Genomic DNA, 20,422 nt, shown 5'->3' on the forward strand with positions numbered 1-20,422 from the left:
TGCTCTAATTGGCAAGAATAACAGATATCTAACAAGTTCTATTTCTGAATTCAGTTTGTACAGCTAGGCATTTTACTTTGCTAAAATAATGGGTGTGTGAAATAGGTTTGTCTCTGTTTAAAGAGACAATCCAAACTGTTGAGTCAAGTTTCCAGTTATACTAGAGCGGTGCTCTTTGTTGAATTTCACGATGGACTAGTTACATGTAATTGAATGGAACATATTGGTGGGCAAGGAGATGACCTTTTCATTGTGCAATTCCTGAATAATAAAATAGCTAAGACATTTTTCAGGAACGCATTTTAAACCATACTTGTTTCTATGTAAATCCCAACATAAATAATAATGATAGATGTGCTACAAATATTAATTATAAAGGGGGTTTCTCATTAAAAAAAAAAACTGATTTTAAAAGCCTGATTAAAGCAAGAGGCTGTTAAAGAAGGGGTCTAACAGCGATTGGCTCAGGTCTGACAAACCTGGTCCATTCAGGTTTTACATGGAAGGCCATTCTTTTGAATGGGCCACATGTAATTCTACATTTGTGTGGATTATCACCAGGATATCTGAAATGGTCACTAACTTTTCACACACCTTTGCATAAATCAATATTAGAAGTAGCCATATGAAACTTTGTAATATGTCTTATCAGTGAGAAATGTCTAGTTCTCATGTTATCAGCTGTCTACACCCCCTCCCCCCTGCTTAGTGAATGATTTTCACTTTAAACTTTATCCTGAAACAATCCAGGACGGAGCAGCTCACTAAAGATCATATGATACATGTCAATATACGTCTATTTGGGTGGGAGGGGATGAGTAGCAACTCAAAGACAGGCACAGCAACAGAGACTGCATAGACAGTTTCTGTCTAAGTCCAAGTGTTTTATTAACATCAGTATAGGTCCGTACTTCTTTGTAATATCCTTCATGATCCTGGAGCAGCTTCCCAGTGAGTAAGAGAAAAGTTAAGATATAGATTATTCTCTACTTTATGTGTGCAGGGAATGGGAGCTAGTCTCCACTCAACAGATTTGGGAGAACTGCAAACTAAAGATATAGCATACACCTAAAAAAAAATGCTAAAAATGCTACTGATGGCCAGAAATAGTGTTATTTCTCATGTACACACACTGTACTATTGATTAATGCAAAGTTTGTTGAAAGGTTAGGTACATAAACTTTAAGTTTAAAGACAGATTGTCAAGATGATTCATCTCATTAACTATTCCAAAATGTTGTTTTTAAAATAGCAATCATACACTATGAAGATCAGTGTTGACCATGAATCATGATATGCAAGATATTGTATTTCACCCAACCTATTTTACCCTGGTCTAGAGAAGAAATAATCTAAATGTAACCATCTAGTATAACCTAACTGTCATCTCTCCAAGAAAAATTCAATAACCTGGTGGAAATGCTAAATTTGAGCTTTGTTGGTCAATTGGCGAAGATGCAAGACATATTTTTCCTGAAGAGTTTATACATATAAACCTACAGCCCAGGCATACAAGAAGGAGGATTGTGAAAGCTTTAGTTACTGTAGTTTGTAATTGTGTGACCAAATTTAAACATAATCTGTCTAGAGCTATCCATTCACTTGATATTTTCCTATCCAGTGAAAACTGCTTACTGACTTCTTAGTTTTTTTTTGTTTTTGTTTTTGTAATTACTGGAACGTTCTGTACAACTTAATTGTTTTCATCCACCTGTGTTGTATACATCAATCAGTATTGTAATATAATAGTAGCATCTCAAAAAGTTGTAGATTACTCTTCAAGATGCTATAAATATCCATAGATGCTTTGAGATCTTTATTTGGCTGCTTCTAACCTTAATTCAGAAAAATACATTCAAAAGTGATATATTTTATAAGTGGATGGGCCAGCCCATAAGTCTAAAAATACCATAGGAATCCATAAAATCTCAGATAATTCCGAGACATTTGCACCTTCAATAGAACAGAGCTAACATTCAACACTTCAGATTTCTCCACTGTGTTCAAACTAATGTGCACTTAAAATGTAATCTGAAGATCAGTAAATTGCTTGTTGACATGCCTATCTCTCAACACCCAGCAGTTTGACTCCTACTGTACCACGTGAGAATTCCCTTTTCTGATAATTATCTAGCACCAGTCTTGTATACACGCACATCTGTAACCAAGGGCCTAGCTAAAAGCTCATGGGCCCTGGTGCAAGAGTTCAGCTGGGGCTCCACTTCCATTTGTGACCACGGGCAGGGAAGCACATTGCCTTCGTGCTGCCTGAGCCAAAAATTGAAACGGCACCCCCTTCCCATACCAAATTCTTGACTTAACCCCTTCCCTCCAGCCAGAGGTGTATCTTGACCAGCATGCACTTTCTATAATACCGGTGTCTTCTTATGTGACACAAGGTTCTTTGGGCCCCTTCAAGCTCCTGGGCCCAGTAGCGACTGCTACCTCTGCACCCCCTATAGCTATGCTCCTGTCTGTAATGGTTCTCTTTAAGGCTCACAATCTAATATTTTCTATAAGGTATACACATGCATTCAATTTTTTGAAAGCTAGTTTGCATGACAGTATTGTTTTTTAGAGTATGGGTGTAAACTGTATCAGAAAGATATGCTCATAAACTGCAATGCAAAAGTTGCCCTGGTCACCCTCTGAAAATACAACACAAAAAAGCTATAAATGAGGGTTATTTTTGGTTTTAATTTAATTGAATTAATGGCTCACTTGAATTAGTCATGGCCAATACAATATGTGTGATGGATTATAAGAACATTGCCAACTTGTTAAAATTCTGAAGTAACATTGCACCCACTGTGTGCAAGAGAATAGAGATATTGTGAATATGCTGAGATATTGTTATTATTGCAATAATTTTCCCTTCCCATACATATTGCCATTACATCTATAAAATCCACATGTTGTACTTTACGAGTTAAGCAGCCAGTAAATGGTGAGATATGTAATTTCCATAAGTCATGTCTTTTTTTTTTATGTTCTTAAGAGTGAAATGCTGCTGAGCATGTAATTACAGTACAAACACTTCTAATAAAACGTGCCTATATAACTCTAATGTGACTATTTAACAACAGATCAACCCAGTGGGAGCACAGCTTCAGTCCTCTTGTACTGGCATGCCCCCAATAAGCTTTGACGCCGCTGCCATGTCTAGCTGGGTATGCTAAACCAAACCTCTCATTGTAGATGGATTTTATGATGCTATACACCACCCACAGCAGAGCTCTTGGTAACAGTTTTAAAAACCTAGTTTACACATCCCAGTCATTGTCTTCACTAGACGGCTACCATAAGGATGAATGGACGTATTATTACCAATGCAGTAACTAGAGCAGTATTAGCAGCCTACTAATAGCACATCATAAGCAGCAATTATAAGCCTGCCCGTCTGGTAAGTCTAGCTCATCCTCTGCCTCCCACCTAGTCTGACAAATTTGACAATTCAAAATCACTAGGCAAGTACAGATATTTCTAAAATGCAATCCCTGGCTATTCATAACCATGAAAAGTAACTGAACTAGTTTGTCCAGGTTAGGGTGGGTAAGCCTGTCTTTTTATAAGTGGCCTGTATACAGTGAAGGGGAGAACACTAATTGTATTGCGTCATTTGAGAGACATTTAACACATTCCCAAGAGAGATGTCATTTGTGCAAAATGATTGCATCGATCATAAACTTACATATAATTGGGGTCATTTATGAAACTGGTATAAAGTACAACTGGCTTAGTTGTCCATAGCAACCAATCAGATTCCACCTTTCTTTTTCCAAAGGAGCTGTCAAAAATGAAAGGTGGACTTTGATTGGTTGCTATGGGCAACTAAGCCAGTTCTAATTTACACCAGTTTGATAAGTGACCCCAAATGTTTATACATAAAGAAGTGTTTTATAGTTCACTAGCAGTAAAATATACTCAACGAAAAACTGCCCCATCTGAAAATGCATTCAGCGATGTTTGCAATGAAGAGATCTAATGTTATATATATTCGATCCGTAAGCAACCGGGATGCCAAGTATGTCTACAAAGCACAGAAGTAGCCAAAAGGACTAGTGCAAGTCGAAGAATATTCGTGAGTAAGATATAATTATGAGATGATAAAAGAATAGGAAGAGTATGCATGGGAATAATTCTCTAAACGGTGCTTTTATCAGTAAAATAAATCACATATATAACATTGCATTTGCTCGTGGAGGCCGTGTTGCTGTTCCTGTCTATGTAATTGACATGTTATTGAAGACATTACAATGATGGCTACATGTAAAATTAATGTAACACACAAGATATTACACACTTGACACAGCAAAATACATTTTCAAGACGATATAAAATGAAGTTATATATACATAAATTAAGCAATGTACGGTATATATACTACTCACTCTGCAGTGTTCTGACCAAGTAGTCACCTGCTGTGTTGGTATAGACTGAAGGAGAGATATATCCGTATGACTTCTACCTCACAGATTGTGACTCACTCTTCTGGGAGGTGGGGTGTGGAATGGGTGTCACCTGCAAATTCCTTCCACCTGTTAAGTCTGTGTGTTTGTGAGTCAAAGCACTTTCACATTTTTGTCATAACTATAGTAAATCAGTAAGTACTAGGCCAGGGGCAGCAGCCTCGGGAATGCCTTGTGTTTTAAGATGACACAGTTGCTGTGGTGATAATACCACTTTTAATTTGTATGCTAAAATTGCATGGACACATAACTAGTTCACATTGACAGTGCCGGAGGGTAGACACTGAAGAACCTGGAGAATGCTGCTTATGTTACAAGCTTTAGGGCTGAAAGATACTAAAAAAAATTAACCCTGATTCAGGACATAGACAGCTGAGGACCCCTATCCCAGAACATTATATGGGCCCCTATTATCCAATTGCTCTTATGCAGGATACCATATGGAACCTGTATGTCTCCATGCCCAACCGTATCTCATCTTATCCAGGCTAGAGGAGGCCCAACAGGGTACTAGTAATATATGTAAAAAATGATCCTTTCGCTCTAATATTGTAATCACTTACATATATCATCATTACCCTCACACCGAAAGTTTCATTCCATTCCAACAATTCCTTCTTCGTGCATTACTTGGTTCATTATGTTCATCAGTATAAATGTGGACAACCTCCATCCTCTCAGTTCCTTAAATTGCTATCTCACGTACAGCAAGAGCTGTGGCTTCTAGCCAATTTTAGGATAGCAGTGCCCCCCTCCCCTTTATCTCCTGGGGCCCTGTGGGGTTGGACAGGTTCACCCTTGTTACAGAAGCTAAATAAAAATCCATTTCACTTAGGCCTCATATGAGCGTTATGGCTCCCTACAACTTCTAAACTGCATGGAGGAATAATACAGAACCTATAAATCTATGAGGCCTCACTGTATCTCCATATATAATAGCTCTGATTGTATACAAAGCATTGCTTCTAGGGGATAATTTCTCTGTAGTGCAGAGCCACACGGAGGTACCCTACAGTGGCACATAGAGTGTTCATAGCTCTGCTGTGTGGCCCTTTTACACAGGCAGAATGATTAGAAATGATTGAGAATAAACTATTCATTCCTGATAACTGCCTATCATTGAGCAAAGGGGAGAGCTGCATTTACACATCCCTCTGTACAGTATAGGTACTAGTGATCATTACTGTAAGCGTTCATCCCTATATCCCTATAAGTATTCATTGTTTGCCAGACGGCACATTCCACTTTACACAGGACTATCAGCTGCACGAAAAACAATTCGTTTTTATTTGCCAGAGTAAAGATGTAATCACCCCATGGATGAGAGTTCACTCACTCATCAGGTGATCAACACAAATTTACATGATGTAATTACTGAAAACAAACCCCCAATGCTTGGTCTGTGTGACAAGGGGCCAGATTTATCATTACCTCAAGTCAAAATAATGGAGTGAAAAAGTCGCAAATTTTTGCGCAATCGCTAAAACTGCCTTTTATTGGCTCTGCGCTATGCTCGCCAGTTTTCTGAAAGTGGGTGTGTTTTCTTATGTAAATGAATCTCTAGACAGATTTACTATTGCGACAATTAAAAAAAGTCACAAAAATTGTGCAATTTCACTCCAGTGAGGACCATGCTTATCCTATGCGACTTTTTAATAGAACATGCGACTTTTGCAAAGCCGCTTACTGAAGGAGAAACTGCACACCACATTTATCACAGTATTAAAGGACCATTAATAAATCTGACTTAGCAAAAAGTGACTTTGGACACATGTAAAAGTGGAGTAAGACGTAAGTGTAATGATAAATCTGGCCTAAGGCCTTTACTTTGTAAAATATACTGCCTTATATGCATCTAATTTCAAGCTTTTGATACTAATGCCAGAGGGTTTTGAAAGATTGTGCTAGTGTTGTCAACAGCTAACATGTGGCATCATCAACAATAGATACGCCTTAGGGCCTTTTTATACTGGCCAAGAATCAAGTCAATTATTGAGAACGTCTGTGATGTACAAACGTTCACTCCCTATAATGTTTCACAATTAAAGGGGTTCTGAGATTTTAATACCGATGACCGATCCTCAGGATAGGTCATCAGTGTCTGATCGGTGGGGATCTGACAACCGGGACTCCGACCGATCAGCTGTTTCAGAAGGCACTGGCGCACCTGTGAGCTCTGTGGCCTTCTCACAGCTTTCCTTAGGCCAGTGACAACATGGTCAACTGTCATGTGGTCTAGGCGCAGCTCAGCCCCGCAGAAGTGAATGGGGCTGAGTGCTATACAATGTACTGCACTGTGCTTGGTAGGCTGCGAGAAGGCCAAAGAGCTCACAGGAGTGCCGGTGACTTCTCAAACAGCTGATCGGTGGGGGATCAGCTCATCAGTATTAAAATCTCAGAAAAGCCCTTTAATTGTCAAACATTATCAGGGATAGGGCATCAGTATTAAAATCTTGGACAACCCTTTCAAGGGTAGCACATCCCTGTGTAATATCTCCTCAGCTAATATCCTCCTGCTCCAGGATTTTTAGGACCCTTGTCCCAAAAGCTCAGTGCTTGAGCAGTTAGATTTACTAGGTCTCTGTACTACACTAAGGTGCTCTACTCTTGCTGATGTCTCTATTACTTACAGTGCTAGTTCCTGACCTTGCCTTCTTAACTGCCACCATTCCAGACCATCTGCCTGTGTACCATAATGAAAAAACTCTGCCTTTTCTGACCTCGGATTGTCTGACTATACTATCTGTTTTCTCCTTTGTTACATTTATTTGACTCCTGCTGGTAACAAAGACTAATCTGGTGACGAAGTGAACCTGAGGTTCTCAGTGCTGAAGTCCAGATTCCTGTACAGCGGTTAAAACCAGAGGTTGCCTCAGATTCGGTTCCACAGATTAAGGGTCCATTCACACGTCCATAAGTGTTCTGCGGATCCGCAAATTGCGGATCCGCAAAACACGGACACTGGCAATGTGAATTCCGCAATTTGCGGACCGCACATCGCCGACACTGTAATAGAAAATGCCTAATCTTTTTTTGCGGAAACGGAAGCACGGATTCGGAAGTGTGGATCTGCAAATGCGGATGTGGACAGCACATTCCGGCCCCATTGAAAATGAATGGATCTACACCCGTTCCGCAAAATTGCAGAACGGATGTGGACCCAATTTGAGTACGTGTGAATGGACCCTAACACTAAAACAAATCCATTGCAACCCAGAAGGTCCCCATTTTCTCAGGTGAATCTGCCTAGACCAGCTGTTCCAAGCCTTGCAAAACATCACAGTTTGTTTGGAGTCCTTGTTGCCTACCGCTGCCACTGCGATTGCTACTTCTCATGTCCCATACATGCTTCTGCAACCTATGCCCAATAGTTTGCTACTCCTTTATCAGCATCTCCATATTATGATGGCAACTGTAAGGCCTCTTTCACATGGGTGTCACGGATTTGGGCCGGATAAGATGCGGGTGCTTCGGGGTAAAATGCGCGATTTTTCTGCGCGAGTGCAAAACATTTTAATGCGTTTTGCACGCGCGTGAGAAAAATTAGCATGTTTGGTACCCAAACTCGAACCCGGACTTCTTCACAGAAGTTCGGGTTTGGGTTAGGTGTTGTGTAGATTTTATTATTTTCCCTTATAACATGGTTATAAGGGAAAATAATAGCATTCTTAATACAGAATGCTAAGTAAAATAGTGATGGAGGGGTTAAAAAAAATTAAAAATAATTTAACTCACCTTAATCCACTTGGTCGCGCAGCCCAGCTCCTCTTCTTTCTTCTTCTTTGTGGAAAAGGACCTGTGGTGACGTCACTGCGCAAATCACATGGTCCGTCACATGATACATCACCATGGTGATGGATCATGTGACGGACCATGTGATGAGCGCAGTGATTTCACCACATGTCCTTTTCCTCAAAGAAGAAGAAAGAAGAGAAGCCGAGCTGCGCGAACAAGTGGATTAAGGTGAGTTAAATTATTATTTATTTATTTTTAACCCCTCCATCAAAAGAAATATGGTGTGCCTATACCACAGACTGAATAGTTGTACTAGTTGGGGAGCTCTCTGCAAGTCTTAGGCCTCTTTCACACGGGCAAGATTTCCACCCGGGTGCAATATGTGAGGTGAACGCATTACACCCGCACTGAATCCGGACCCATTAATTTCTAATTAATTTCAGAGTAAAGAAGAACAAAGAGTCCTGAAAGTGATTATATAGCCCCCACCTACTCCTGATCTCAACATCATCGAGTCTGTCTGGAATTACATGGAGGGACAAAAATATTTGAGCAAGCCTACATATACAGAAGATCTGTGGTCAGTTCACCAAGATGTTTGGAACAACCTCCCTACTGGTTTCCTTCAAAAACTGTGTGCAAGTGTACCTAGAAGAATTGCTGCTGTTTTGAAGACAAAGGATTGGTTACACCAAAAATTAATTTGATTTTTATTTCTTTTGTTCATTCATTTTTTGTTACTTGAGAAAAATAAACTACCACTTCTATCTTTGAAAGTATTTTTACTTTGCAGCATTTTCTCACACCTAAAACTTTTGACAGTACTGTATTATCTCCCTGTTGTCCCCACTTTTTGGGGCAGAATTACCCAATCATGCCTCACCTGCAGTTATTTTTTAAGACATTTAAATGATTTTTTTGAAAAACCAACTGATCCTCCTCAGTAGCTTCTTGTTTGCTTCAGTTATGCCAGGGAACCTCTAATCTGGGCCAATACACCAGTTTCGAACCCTAACTTCTGAGATCAGCTGGAACAACGAAGCACTAGTAGCGACATTCTTAGAAGTTGTTTTATGTTATTAAAGATGAGTTAGCTGGCTGTGACCTTCCTTCCTCTTTCGGTGAATGCATTTCTCTCTCAAATCAGTTTGATATTAGGTTGTAAGAGAGAGACTGGTTAAGTCCGCTAGATAACTAAGTAGTACTTGCTTTTCAGAAACCGCTGTAAACTTTAGTATCTTTTACACATGAGAAACCTATGCTGGTAGAAAGGATCAAGCTTACCAATCAGCTTTGACACAGGTGTAATAACAATCCATGCTTCTATTGAGAGGACAAGGGCCATTTTTTGGAAAACTGTCCTTTGAGCCAGATAACTCAACGGCATAGGACAAGTAAGAGAGGCTACCCTAAGTAAAGGTCCTAGTACAAGCCTTCGTAGATTTGTGATCTGCTGGAAACTTCATACACCAATCCTTCATTCCCATTATCAAGTTTATAAGGAGAAACTGCTCTCTATTGCAGGTATCAATAGGGAAGTCTACCCTGAAGTCATCCACCAGGTCAACAATTCCTTAAAGGGATTATCCCATGAAAAATATTCTACCATTTTCAAACCAGGACCTGGATCTGAATACTTTTGTAACGGCGTGTAATTAAAAATGTATTATAGCAGCTGAGTTATTCAATGAAATCTATCTGTACAACACAACCTGCTGTTTGCTCTTCATCTAACTGCTTTGTTCACTGTTTTCAAATTTTTCTCTGCTCACTGAGACAGATGCACATGCTCAGTTCATTCCTTTAACTGCCACCAGCTGCAGAAGAAAGGACACAGCCCTGAGAAAAGACACGTCCCCTAAGCTGACAGCTTGAAACAAATCTAGAAGAATAATTGGAGCAATGAATGGGGAGATCTTCTGGATCCATGTGAGGTACAGGGCTGGTATAGTTTTGTTAGAAAGAGGTTGTCATGTACTAGATTATGTATGAATTAAATTTTCACATTACTCATGGGATAGCCGCATTAACTAGGCAGTAGAGGCACTTCGTCAAGAGTACATTTCCTTTTGTGTCTTGCAGTGGTTGATCAGCCTCCTCTTCTTAGGACTTTCATGGATTCAGAATAATTTAAAGGGGTTCTGCACTTTCATTTAACTGATGATCTATCCTCCGACACCCGGGATCCCTGCCGATCAGCTGTTTGAGAAGGCAGCTGCGCTCCAGCAGCGCCACGACCTTCTCACTGTTTACCGCCGGGCCGCCGGCCCACTGACGTCACGACTAGTATCAAATAGTGTGGGCGCGGCTAAGCTCCATTCAAGTGAACAGAGCTTAGCCGCGCCCACGCTAGTTGATACTAGTCGTGACGTCAGTGGGCCGGCGGCCCGGCGGTAAACAGTGAGAAGGCCGCGGCGCTGCTAGAAGGCCGCGGCGCTGCTAGAGCGCCGCTGCCTTCTCAAACAGCTGATCGGCGGGGGTCCCGGGTGTATGACCCCCGCCGATCAGAAGCTGATGATCTATCCAGAGGATAGATCATCAGTTAAATGAAAGTGCAGAACCCCTTTAAGTGTCATACAATAGAATTCTGGGTACAGTGGAGATTCCTGCCACTCTTGTCTGCCTATTTTTCATCATCCTCCAACCCGGTTTCCAGAATCATATTTTAATGGTCTTCCTAAGCCTTATGCTGAATAAGTGAATGTCTTCAGCAAGCAATGGAGAGAAACTTTACATCTACATAGGCCTTAAGATTGTGCCATACACTTGACCCCTGGTTCTACTCCCTGCAGGGTTAGGGTCAACCTCTTGCATTTCCTTGAGACAGAAGCTTTGTCCCAGCACATTAATGAGATTCTTGAAAGGGGATTTATATGCATATCTGCAGCAGGTTTCCTATTCTTAGAGAAAAATTATGGTACCTTGCACCCCTATAATCAACTACTATGTCCTAAACAGTTAAAAACAAATACCTATTGCCCATGACTTCTGAGGATTTTCTCTAGACTAAAGCTTAAAGGGGCGTACAATTTAATTTGAATCTGTGAGGGTGATGAATGGAAGCCAGCTTTTAATTCCCAAGGTGGCAACTTTAAGTACCTGGTGATTCCCTTTGATTAGACCAACACCCTAGAGACCCCTTTCAAGAATGACATCTTTCTCACTCTCCTGTAGATCTGCCTGGTAGTAGACTTGGATGGGATCCTCATAATTATCTCTTGATTGGAAATCTCATCAAATGCATGTTGCATCATCTGTAGCATCAACAAGAGCACTGTACAGTCGTGGCCAAAAGTTTTGAGAATGACACAAATATTAGTTTTCACAAAGTTTGCTGCCAAACTGCTTTTAGATCTTTGTTTCAGTTGTTTCTGTGATGTAGTGAAATATAATTACACACACTTCATACGTTTCAAAGGCTTTTATCGACAATTACATGACATTTATGCAAAGAGTCAGTATTTGCAGTGTTGACCCTTCTTTTTCAGGACCTCTGCAATTCGACTGGGCATGCTCTCAATCAACTTCTGGGCCAATTCCTGACTGATAGCAACCCATTCTTTCATAATCACTTCTTGGAGTTTGTCAGAATTAGTGGGTTTTTGTTTGTCCACCCGCCTCTTGAGGATTGACCACAAGTTTTCAATGGGATTAAGATCTGGGGAGTTTCCAGGCCATGGACCCAAAATGTCAACGTTTTGGTCCCCGAGCCACTTAGTTATCACTTTTGCCTTATGGCACGGTGCTCCATCGTGCTGGAAAATGCATTGTTCTTCACCAAACTGTTGTTGGATTGTTGGAAGAAGTTGCTGTTGGAGGGTGTTTTGGTACCATTCTTTATTCATGGCTGTGTTTTTGGGAAAAATTGTGAGTGAGCCCACTCCCTTGGATGGGAAGCAACCCCACACATGAATGGTCTCAGGATGCTTTACTGTTGGCATGACACAGGACTGATGGTAGCGCTCACCTTTTCTTCTCCAGACAAGCCTTTTTCCAGATGCCCCAAACAATCGGAAAGAGGCTTCATCGGAGAATATGATTTTGCCCCAGTCCTCAGCAGTCCATTCACCATACTTTCTGCAGAAGATCAATCTGTCCCTGATGTTTTTTTTGGAGAGAAGTGGCTTCTTTGCTGCCCTTCTTGACACCAGGCCATCTTCCAAAAGTCTTCGCCTCACTGTGCATGCAGATGCGCTCACACCTGCCTGCTGCCATTCCTGAGCAAGCTCTGCACTGGTGGCACTCCGATCCCGCAGCTGAATCCTCTTTAGGAGACGATCCTGGCGCTTGCTGGACTTTCTTGGACGCCCTGAAGACTTCTTAACAAGAATTTAACCTTTTTCCTTGAAGTTCTTGATGATCCTATAAATTGTTGATTGAGGTGCAATCTTAGTAGCCACAATATCCTTGCCTGTGAAGCCATTTTTATGCAACGCAATGATGGCTGCACGCGTTTCTTTGCAGGCCACCATGGTTAACAATGGAAGAACAATGATTTCAAGCATCACCCTCCTTTTAACATGTCAAGTCTGCCATTTTAACCCATTCAGCCTGACATAATGATCTCCAGCCTTGTGCTAGTCAACATTCTCACCTGAGTTAACAAGATGATTACTGAAATGATCTCAGCAGGTCCTTTAATGCAATGAAAGCAATGAAATGCAGTGGAAATATTTTTTTGGGATTAAGTTAATTTTCATGGCAAAGAAGGACTATGCAACTCATCTGATCACTCTTCATAACATTCTGGTGTATATGCAAATTGCTATTATAAAAACTTAAGCAGCAACTTTTCCAATTTCCAATATTTATGTAATTCTCAAAACTTTTGGCCACGACTGTATATGCTTATCTGGAGAAATGTCTCTAACAACTTTTGCTTGGCCTTCCTCGGATATATAAACTCTAACAAAGGCTTACACATGGATTGTTCTGTCTTCATACACGTTCACACAGTGTGATGATCTACTTGTTGAGGAAGTAGCTAAAATGACATTGAAAGGGGAGGGTATCATTATGGGAGACTTTAATCTTCCTGATTACTGGAAACTGGAAAACCAAAATAGCTAGTTCTGCCAGGAGTACAAATATTCTAAATTCCCTTCTGGGATTATCTCTACAGCAAGTAGTTGAGGAGCCAACCCGAAAGGAGGCCATTTTAGATTTAGTATTCACAAATGGGAATTTGGTATCTGATATTACTGTAGGGGAAAGCTTGGGATCTAGTGATCACCAGTTAGTGTGGTTTACTATAAGTACAGTGACTGAGTCACACCAAAAAAAAAGTTTTAGATTTTAGAAAAATTGACTTTTCTAAAATTAGATTAGTGGTATACAAGTCCCTATCAGATTGGAACAGTTTCAATGGAGTCCAGGAGAAATGGGACTACTTAAAAGTGGCACTATTGAAGGCAACAGATAATTGCATTATAAAAGAAATTAATCACCAGTCCGCAACAATGCTGTGCCGCAGGTCCGAAAAGTGTTGTGGGGTCAATCACGCTTTAAACAGGTAAAAATATAGAGTTCGGACCGCGCATATCATCAAGGCCAGTATGCAAACAATTTTTGCTGAAAAAAACAGCAGATTCACCTGGGGTATATCTGAATTAAGTCTGTGTGTAGATCCTGCGGTATTGCATGAGAACGTGGATCTCCGTCAAAATAAGAACAACTAGCTACGGAGGGATTATATACACGCCTTGGTTGACATAGTGCTGTGTAAGTATAATCTGTGCAGTGCAGGTCACCTAACCATGTGGAAAATTCTGTTGATCTAACTGCCTCTCTTCCTGCGTTACAACTTTTGGTTCATCTCCATTTTGGGTTGGTCTCACCCTATTTCCCTGAAATTTGCGCCATCTAAAAGTTTAAATAAATTTGATGCCTTTGTGGACATCCACAAATATATTAGAAAGCTAAACATAGCAAAATTTTTTGTAGGGAAGGAACCAACTAATAACCAAAATAATGCAGAGCAGAAGCAAGAATATACACATACGAAATTAAAAGAAGTATCCTGAATGAATTGGAAAAAATTGAATCTAAAAAGAAAGGAGGTAACTTAACCAAAAAAGAAAGAGATACATTAAAAATGTTACAGGATAATCAGGATATAATAATAAAGCCTGCAGACAAAGGGGGGGGGGGGGGTAGTGGTTATGAATGTTGAGGATTATGAATCTGAGGTCCTGAGACAGCTGAGTGACATCAAGACCTACGCTGTGTTGAAAAAAGACCCCCTCCCAGAATACAAAAACAAATTACAAGCTTTGGTCAAATATGGAGGTGACAAAGGCATACTTAATAAAAAGGAAATGGAATATTTGAACATAAAGGAACCGATGACCCCAATTATCTATATACTACCGAAAATTCACAAAAGTGCTACAAATCCCCCCGGTAGACCTATAGTGTCAGGGATTAATTCCCTCACTAGTAGAACTACGGAGTATATAGATAATTTTTTACAAAAATATGTACCACTGGCACCTTCTTATCTGAAGGACAGCGGTAGTGTGGTTAAAATAATAAAAGAATTGCAGGGGATTGGGGAGAACACGTGGATGGCTACCATCGACGTGTCCTCCTTGTATACTATTATACCCAAAAAATTAGGATTACAAGCAATACGAGAAACCCTGTACAATGACCCTGATATGATCAAGACACAAGCGGACTTCATAGTACGCTGTGTTGAATTCTGTTTAGAACATAATTATTTTTGGTTTAAGGGCCAATACTACTTACAGAAGGTTGGAACGGCGATGGGGGCGAAATTCGCCCCCAGTTTTGCTAATATTTTTATGACCATGTGGGAGAAACAATATATTGACCCCAAGATAAAAAAATCCAAAAAAAGTGGTACTCTAAAAACCTGGAAAAGGTATATAGACGACTGCTTGGTGATATGGGAGGAGGAAAAAAAACAGCTGGAGGCCTTTATCGCAGGATTGGAGAATGAAGAATGGAACCTAAGTTTCACTAGCATGGTCAGTGCGGTCTCTGTGGATTTTTTGGACCTGACTATATATGTTGAAGAGGGACAGCTCAAAACTAAGACCTTTTTCAAACCCACAGATGTCAACGGGTACATAGATCTAACGAGCTGCCATTATGCCCCTTGGTTGCATAATATACCGAAGGGACAGGTCCAGAGAATCCACCGAAACTGCACTGATCTAGCTATCTTTAAAAAGCAGAGTAATGTAATAAAAGAAAGTTTTTTGGAAAAAGGATATGAGAACGACAACTTGGACAGATGTATAAAAGATGTAATTAAACAACGAGAGGGAACCCCGAATAAACCAAAAACATCGAAAAGGACCATGGATTTTCATTTTTCATTTATAACCCAGTTCACACAGTGCTCTGGGGAACTGAAAAACGCAATAAAAAAAAACTGGTAGATTTTAAAAAATGACCCAGTACTGGGACCTGTGATTCCTGAACAACCGCTAGTCATCTATAAAAAAGCACCCAATTTACAAAATAAATTAGTACATAGTGCTAACCGACTGGAAGATAAAAATAAAAATATAAATAAAAAAACAAAAAACAGTTTTAACTGGTGTAGTTTTTGCATTGCTTGCAAAAATAGAAAAAGAACAGAAAGGTCACAAAATAGCACTATAATTAAGAGTACCATCAAAGACAAACAGTTAGAACTAGTGGGTGAGATGACATGTCACAGTAAAGGGGTTGTATATGTACTGGAGTGCCCTTGTGGCCTCCAGTATGTAGGACAGACCATTAGACCCCTTAAGGTCCGCGTGCAGGAGCACATAAGAAACATCAAAAAAGGACTTGAAAGTCATGGCGTATCGGCCCATTATAAAAAATGTCACCAAAAAAATCCAGAAGGCCTAAAGTTTATGGGGGTAGAATCTGTACAAAACCATTGGAGGGGAGGAAGCTTTTTGGAAAAAATTTATAAAAAAGAGAGCAAGTGGATATATGAATTAGGTACATTACAACCAGGAGGTCTGAATGTAGACTTTGACCTGCAAGCTGTGCTAAACTAGAATACAAAACTGATAGAACAATTATGTCCATGTGAATTGGGACCTAATAGCATCCGTTTTTTCCCCTGAGGATTAGGTGATACAAGTATAGGGTTAAAGCAGTAAAAGGCAAGTGGTCTGGAGTAGCACATCTGATGCTTGATTAACTCCAGCCTACCAAATAAAAAGAAGGGGGAGGGAAAGATGAAGTGTGCACATGACGAAGCTCAAGGAGTGAAACCCGGGTCGGGCAAAAGTTTAAGACGCTGGGATTTTTATATGCCAATTTTAAAGAGCGTGTTTGTGAGTATGTGCAAATAAATTTTTTTAACCAAACACCAACGGAGCTTCACTATTGCAGAAGCCACTTGTAGTCACAGAAACCTCTAGGAAAAGAAATCGAAAGAAAAAAACAGCAGATTCACCTGGGGCATATCTGAATTAAGTCTGTGTGTAGATCCTGCGGTATTGCATGAGAACGTGGATCTCCGTCAAAATAAGAACAACTAGCTACGGAGGGATTATATACACGCCTTGGTTCACATAGTGCTGTGTAAGTATAATCTGTGCAGTGCAGGTCACCTAACCATACGGATTTACACTATCTTAACTTTTATTAGTTGCAGGATATCCATATATAGGGTATTTGCAGCCCTCGGTTCTCTTTCAAAAGGGAGAAGGAAGAAAGAAAAATTTTTGCATACTGGCCTTGATGATATGCGCGGTCCGAACTCTATATTTTTACCAGATAATTTCATTAGGCTTGTCAGTAAAAGCAAAAAAAGGAAGAGAACACTATGGTACTCAGCAGAAGTGGCCAAAATCATTAAAAACAAAAAGATAGCATTTAGTAATTCAAAAAAAAACTAAATGAGGACAGGCAAATGAGGACAGGCAAATTTATAAGATTAGGCAGAGAGAGGCCAAGCAAGTTATAAGAGGTTCTAAAGCACAGGTAGAAGAGAAATTAGCTCAGTCAGGGAAAAAAGCTGATAAGACATTCTTCAGATACATAAATGAAAAAACGAAACAAAAACAAGGAATTACCAAATTAAAAACAAAAGAAGGAAGGTATATGGAAGAAGATAAAGAACTAGCTGACTGCCTCAATGAATACTTCTGTTCAGTTTTTACAAAGGAAAATGAAGGAAAAGGACCTCAGTTAGGAAGGAAGACTAATTAATCTTTTGATGCATGTGTCTTTACAGAGGAAGAGGTTCTAAGTCAGCTGTCTAAAATGAATACAAATAATTCACAGGGACCTGATGGGATACACCCAAAGCTATTAAAAGAGCTTAGCGGTGAACTAGCAAAACCATTAACAGATTTATTTAACCAATTACTGGTAACAGGAGTCATCCCAAAAGTTTGGATATTAGCAAATGTTGTGCCAATTCACAAGAAAGGTAGTAGGGAGGAATCGGGCAACTATAGGCCAGTAAGCCTGACATCAATAGTGGGGAAATTAATGGAAACCTTACTTAAGGAGAGGATTGTGGAACATCTAAAATCCCATGGATTGAAAGATGAAAAACAGCATGGGTTTACTTCAGGGAGATCATGTAAAACTAATCTTATAGATTTTTTGGATTGGGTGACTAAAATAATAGAGGGCGGAGGTGCAGTAGACATTGCTTATCTAGACTTTAGTAAGGCTTTTGATACTGTCCCACATAGAAGGCTTATCAATAAATTGCAGTCTTTGTGCTTGGACTCCCATATTGTTGAATGGATTAGGCAGTGGCTGAGGGACAGACAACAGAGGGTTGTAGTCAATGGAGTATACTTAAACCATGGTCTTGTTACCAGTGGGGTACCTCAGGGATCTGTTCTGGGACCTATATTGTTTAATATCTTTATCAGCGAAATTACAGAAGGCCTCGATGGTAAGGTGTGTCTTTTTGCTGATGACACAAAGATTTGTAACAGGGTTGATGTTCCTGGAGGGATAAACCAAATGGAAAAGGATTTAGAGAAACTAGAGTGGTCAAAAATCTGGCAACTAAAATTTTATGTTGATAAGTGCAAGATAATGCACCTGGGGCGTAAAAACCAAAAAGCAGAATATAAAATCAGTGATACAGTCCTAACCTCGGTATCTGAGGAAAGGGATTTAGGGGTGATTATTTCAGAAGACTTAAAGGTAGGCAGACAATGTCATAGAGCAGCAGGAAATGCTAGCAGAATGCTTGGGTGTATAGGGAGAGGCATTACCAGTAGAAAGAGGGAGGTGCTCATGCCGCTCTACAGAGCACTAGTGAGACCTCATTTGGAGAATTGTGCGCAGTACTGGAGACCATATCTCCAGAAGGATATTGATACTTTGGAGAGAGTTCAGAGAAGAGCTACTAAACTAGTACATGGATTGCAGGATACAACTTACCAGGAAAGATTAAAGGACCTTAACATGTATAGTTTGGAAGAAAGATGAGACAGAGGGGATATGATAGAAACCTTTAAATACATAATGGGAATCAACAAGGTAAAAGAGGAGAGAATATTTAAAATAAGAAAAACTACTACAAGAGGACATAGTTTTAAATTAGAGGGGCAAAGGTTTAAAAGTAATATCAGGAAGTATTACTTTATTGAGAGAGTAGTGGATGCATGGAATAGCCTTCCTGCAGAAGTGGTAGCTGCAAATACAGTGAAGGAGTTTAAGCATGCATGGGATAGGCATAAGGCCATCCTTCATAAAAGATAGGGCCAGGGGCTATTCATAGTATTCAGTATATTGGTCAGACTAGATGGGCCAAATGGTTCTTATCTGCCGACACATTCTATGTTTCTATAACATAATATCCCTGAAACAAAGGTAGATCTCTCACCAGATATGCTTTTACAAGGATGGTGGAGTTTGAGAAGAAGACATGCATAGGACAGCTCTGCTGATGTGTCCTGGTGACTGGAGACTTCTCTTTCCTAGGATGCTTTGCACTCCCACAATGCTTTGCACCACCTACAATGCAGCAGTCTTTGTAACAAGAAAAACAAAGTGTAATACTAGATGATGCTATAACCACACTAAACAGTTGAAGAAAAATAAATAAAAAAATAAATGGCAGAATGAAATATAATTATTTTCTAACCCTGCTGGGAAGAATATGGATCCTGACCAGTTATTTGCACTACTCAAGTAGCTTTGTCCCAAAGCATGAAAGCAATCCAGCACATCTAGGACTTGGCAAATATAAGAAGCAGTTTGTTTCTCACTCTTTATCGCTAAGTGTAACATTAACTGCTCTTACAGGCTTTTTAAGTATTAAAGCAGGCTTTTTAGCTATGGCTCTTTGTAGATGTTGAAGCCTTCTTTGTAGGTGTAGAAGTTGTCTTTTTGCAAAAAGGAAGCAAGAGAAAAGAGGATTTCTATGTAGCCAATTACTAACAATCCAGTGGCCAAGTCAAGTATAGGTCATCCTTATCTGATTGGCGGGGGTCCGACACCTGCTGCCCCCACTGATCAGCTGTTTGAAGAGGAGGGGGGCTCTCCATGCAAGCGCTACTTCCTCTTCATTACACTGCCCCTTGTCTCAAAAGTGTAACGGGGATCTAGCAGCGGGGCCACCCAGTAATCAGCACAAGTTAGAATGTGGGCAACTCGGCGGTCGTTGCAGAGACACTGCAGCATGTAATCGCTCATGTGTGCAAGGCTGCCCAGAGGCAACAAAAAGCTGTCCTGTGTGGGAGGTGTATCGTCTGTGTCCTCTGTATCCCCCCAGCCACGTACCAGTGATGGCCATGAGCTGGTCTGGGTGCCACCCTGCTGTGAACATGGTTCCTCCGCCTCCATCTCTTCCTCCTCATCCTCCACCTCGTCATCCTCCAGAACTGTGCCCTGGCTGGACAATAGTGTACCTGGCGTTTGTGGGTGCAGGAACCCACCCTCGGAGCCACTTGTGAATTACTGGCCGGAAACCCTACGAAATGATCCCTCTTCCTCCTCCTGTGCCACCTCCTCTTCCATTATCGCCAGCAGCATTTTTTCAAGGAGGCATAGAAGTGGGATAGTTACGCTGAGAACGGCGTTATCGGCATTGGCCATGTTGGTGAAACAGCGCAACAAGGAACATAGGTCTCGCATGGAGGCCCAGTCATTGGTGGGGAAGTGGTACTGTTCCGCCGAGCGATTAACCCATGTGTGCTGCAGCTGAAACTCCACTATCGCCTGCTGCTGCTCGCACAGTCTGGCCAGCATGTGCAAGGTGGAGTTTCAAC

At 40.6% G+C, this 20,422-nt stretch overlaps 1 protein-coding gene across 5 annotated transcripts in view; it reads right to left on the reverse strand.

Annotated features, from left to right (window-relative positions):
- SCEL (sciellin) overlaps positions 1-4,487 on the reverse strand; it is a 143,830-nt gene extending 139,343 nt beyond the window's left edge. For all 5 annotated transcript variants that reach the window (XM_040425335.1, XM_040425334.1, XM_040425333.1 and 2 more), the window contains exon 1: positions 4,392-4,487. The gene's annotated coding sequence lies outside the window, so the exon portion shown is untranslated. The remainder of the gene's footprint in view (positions 1-4,391) is intronic.
- Between the last annotated feature and the right edge of the window lie 15,935 nt (positions 4,488-20,422).

This window comes from Bufo bufo, chromosome 3 (genome assembly GCF_905171765.1).
Source record: "Bufo bufo chromosome 3, aBufBuf1.1, whole genome shotgun sequence".
Classification (NCBI taxonomy): Eukaryota; Metazoa; Chordata; class Amphibia; order Anura; family Bufonidae; genus Bufo; species Bufo bufo.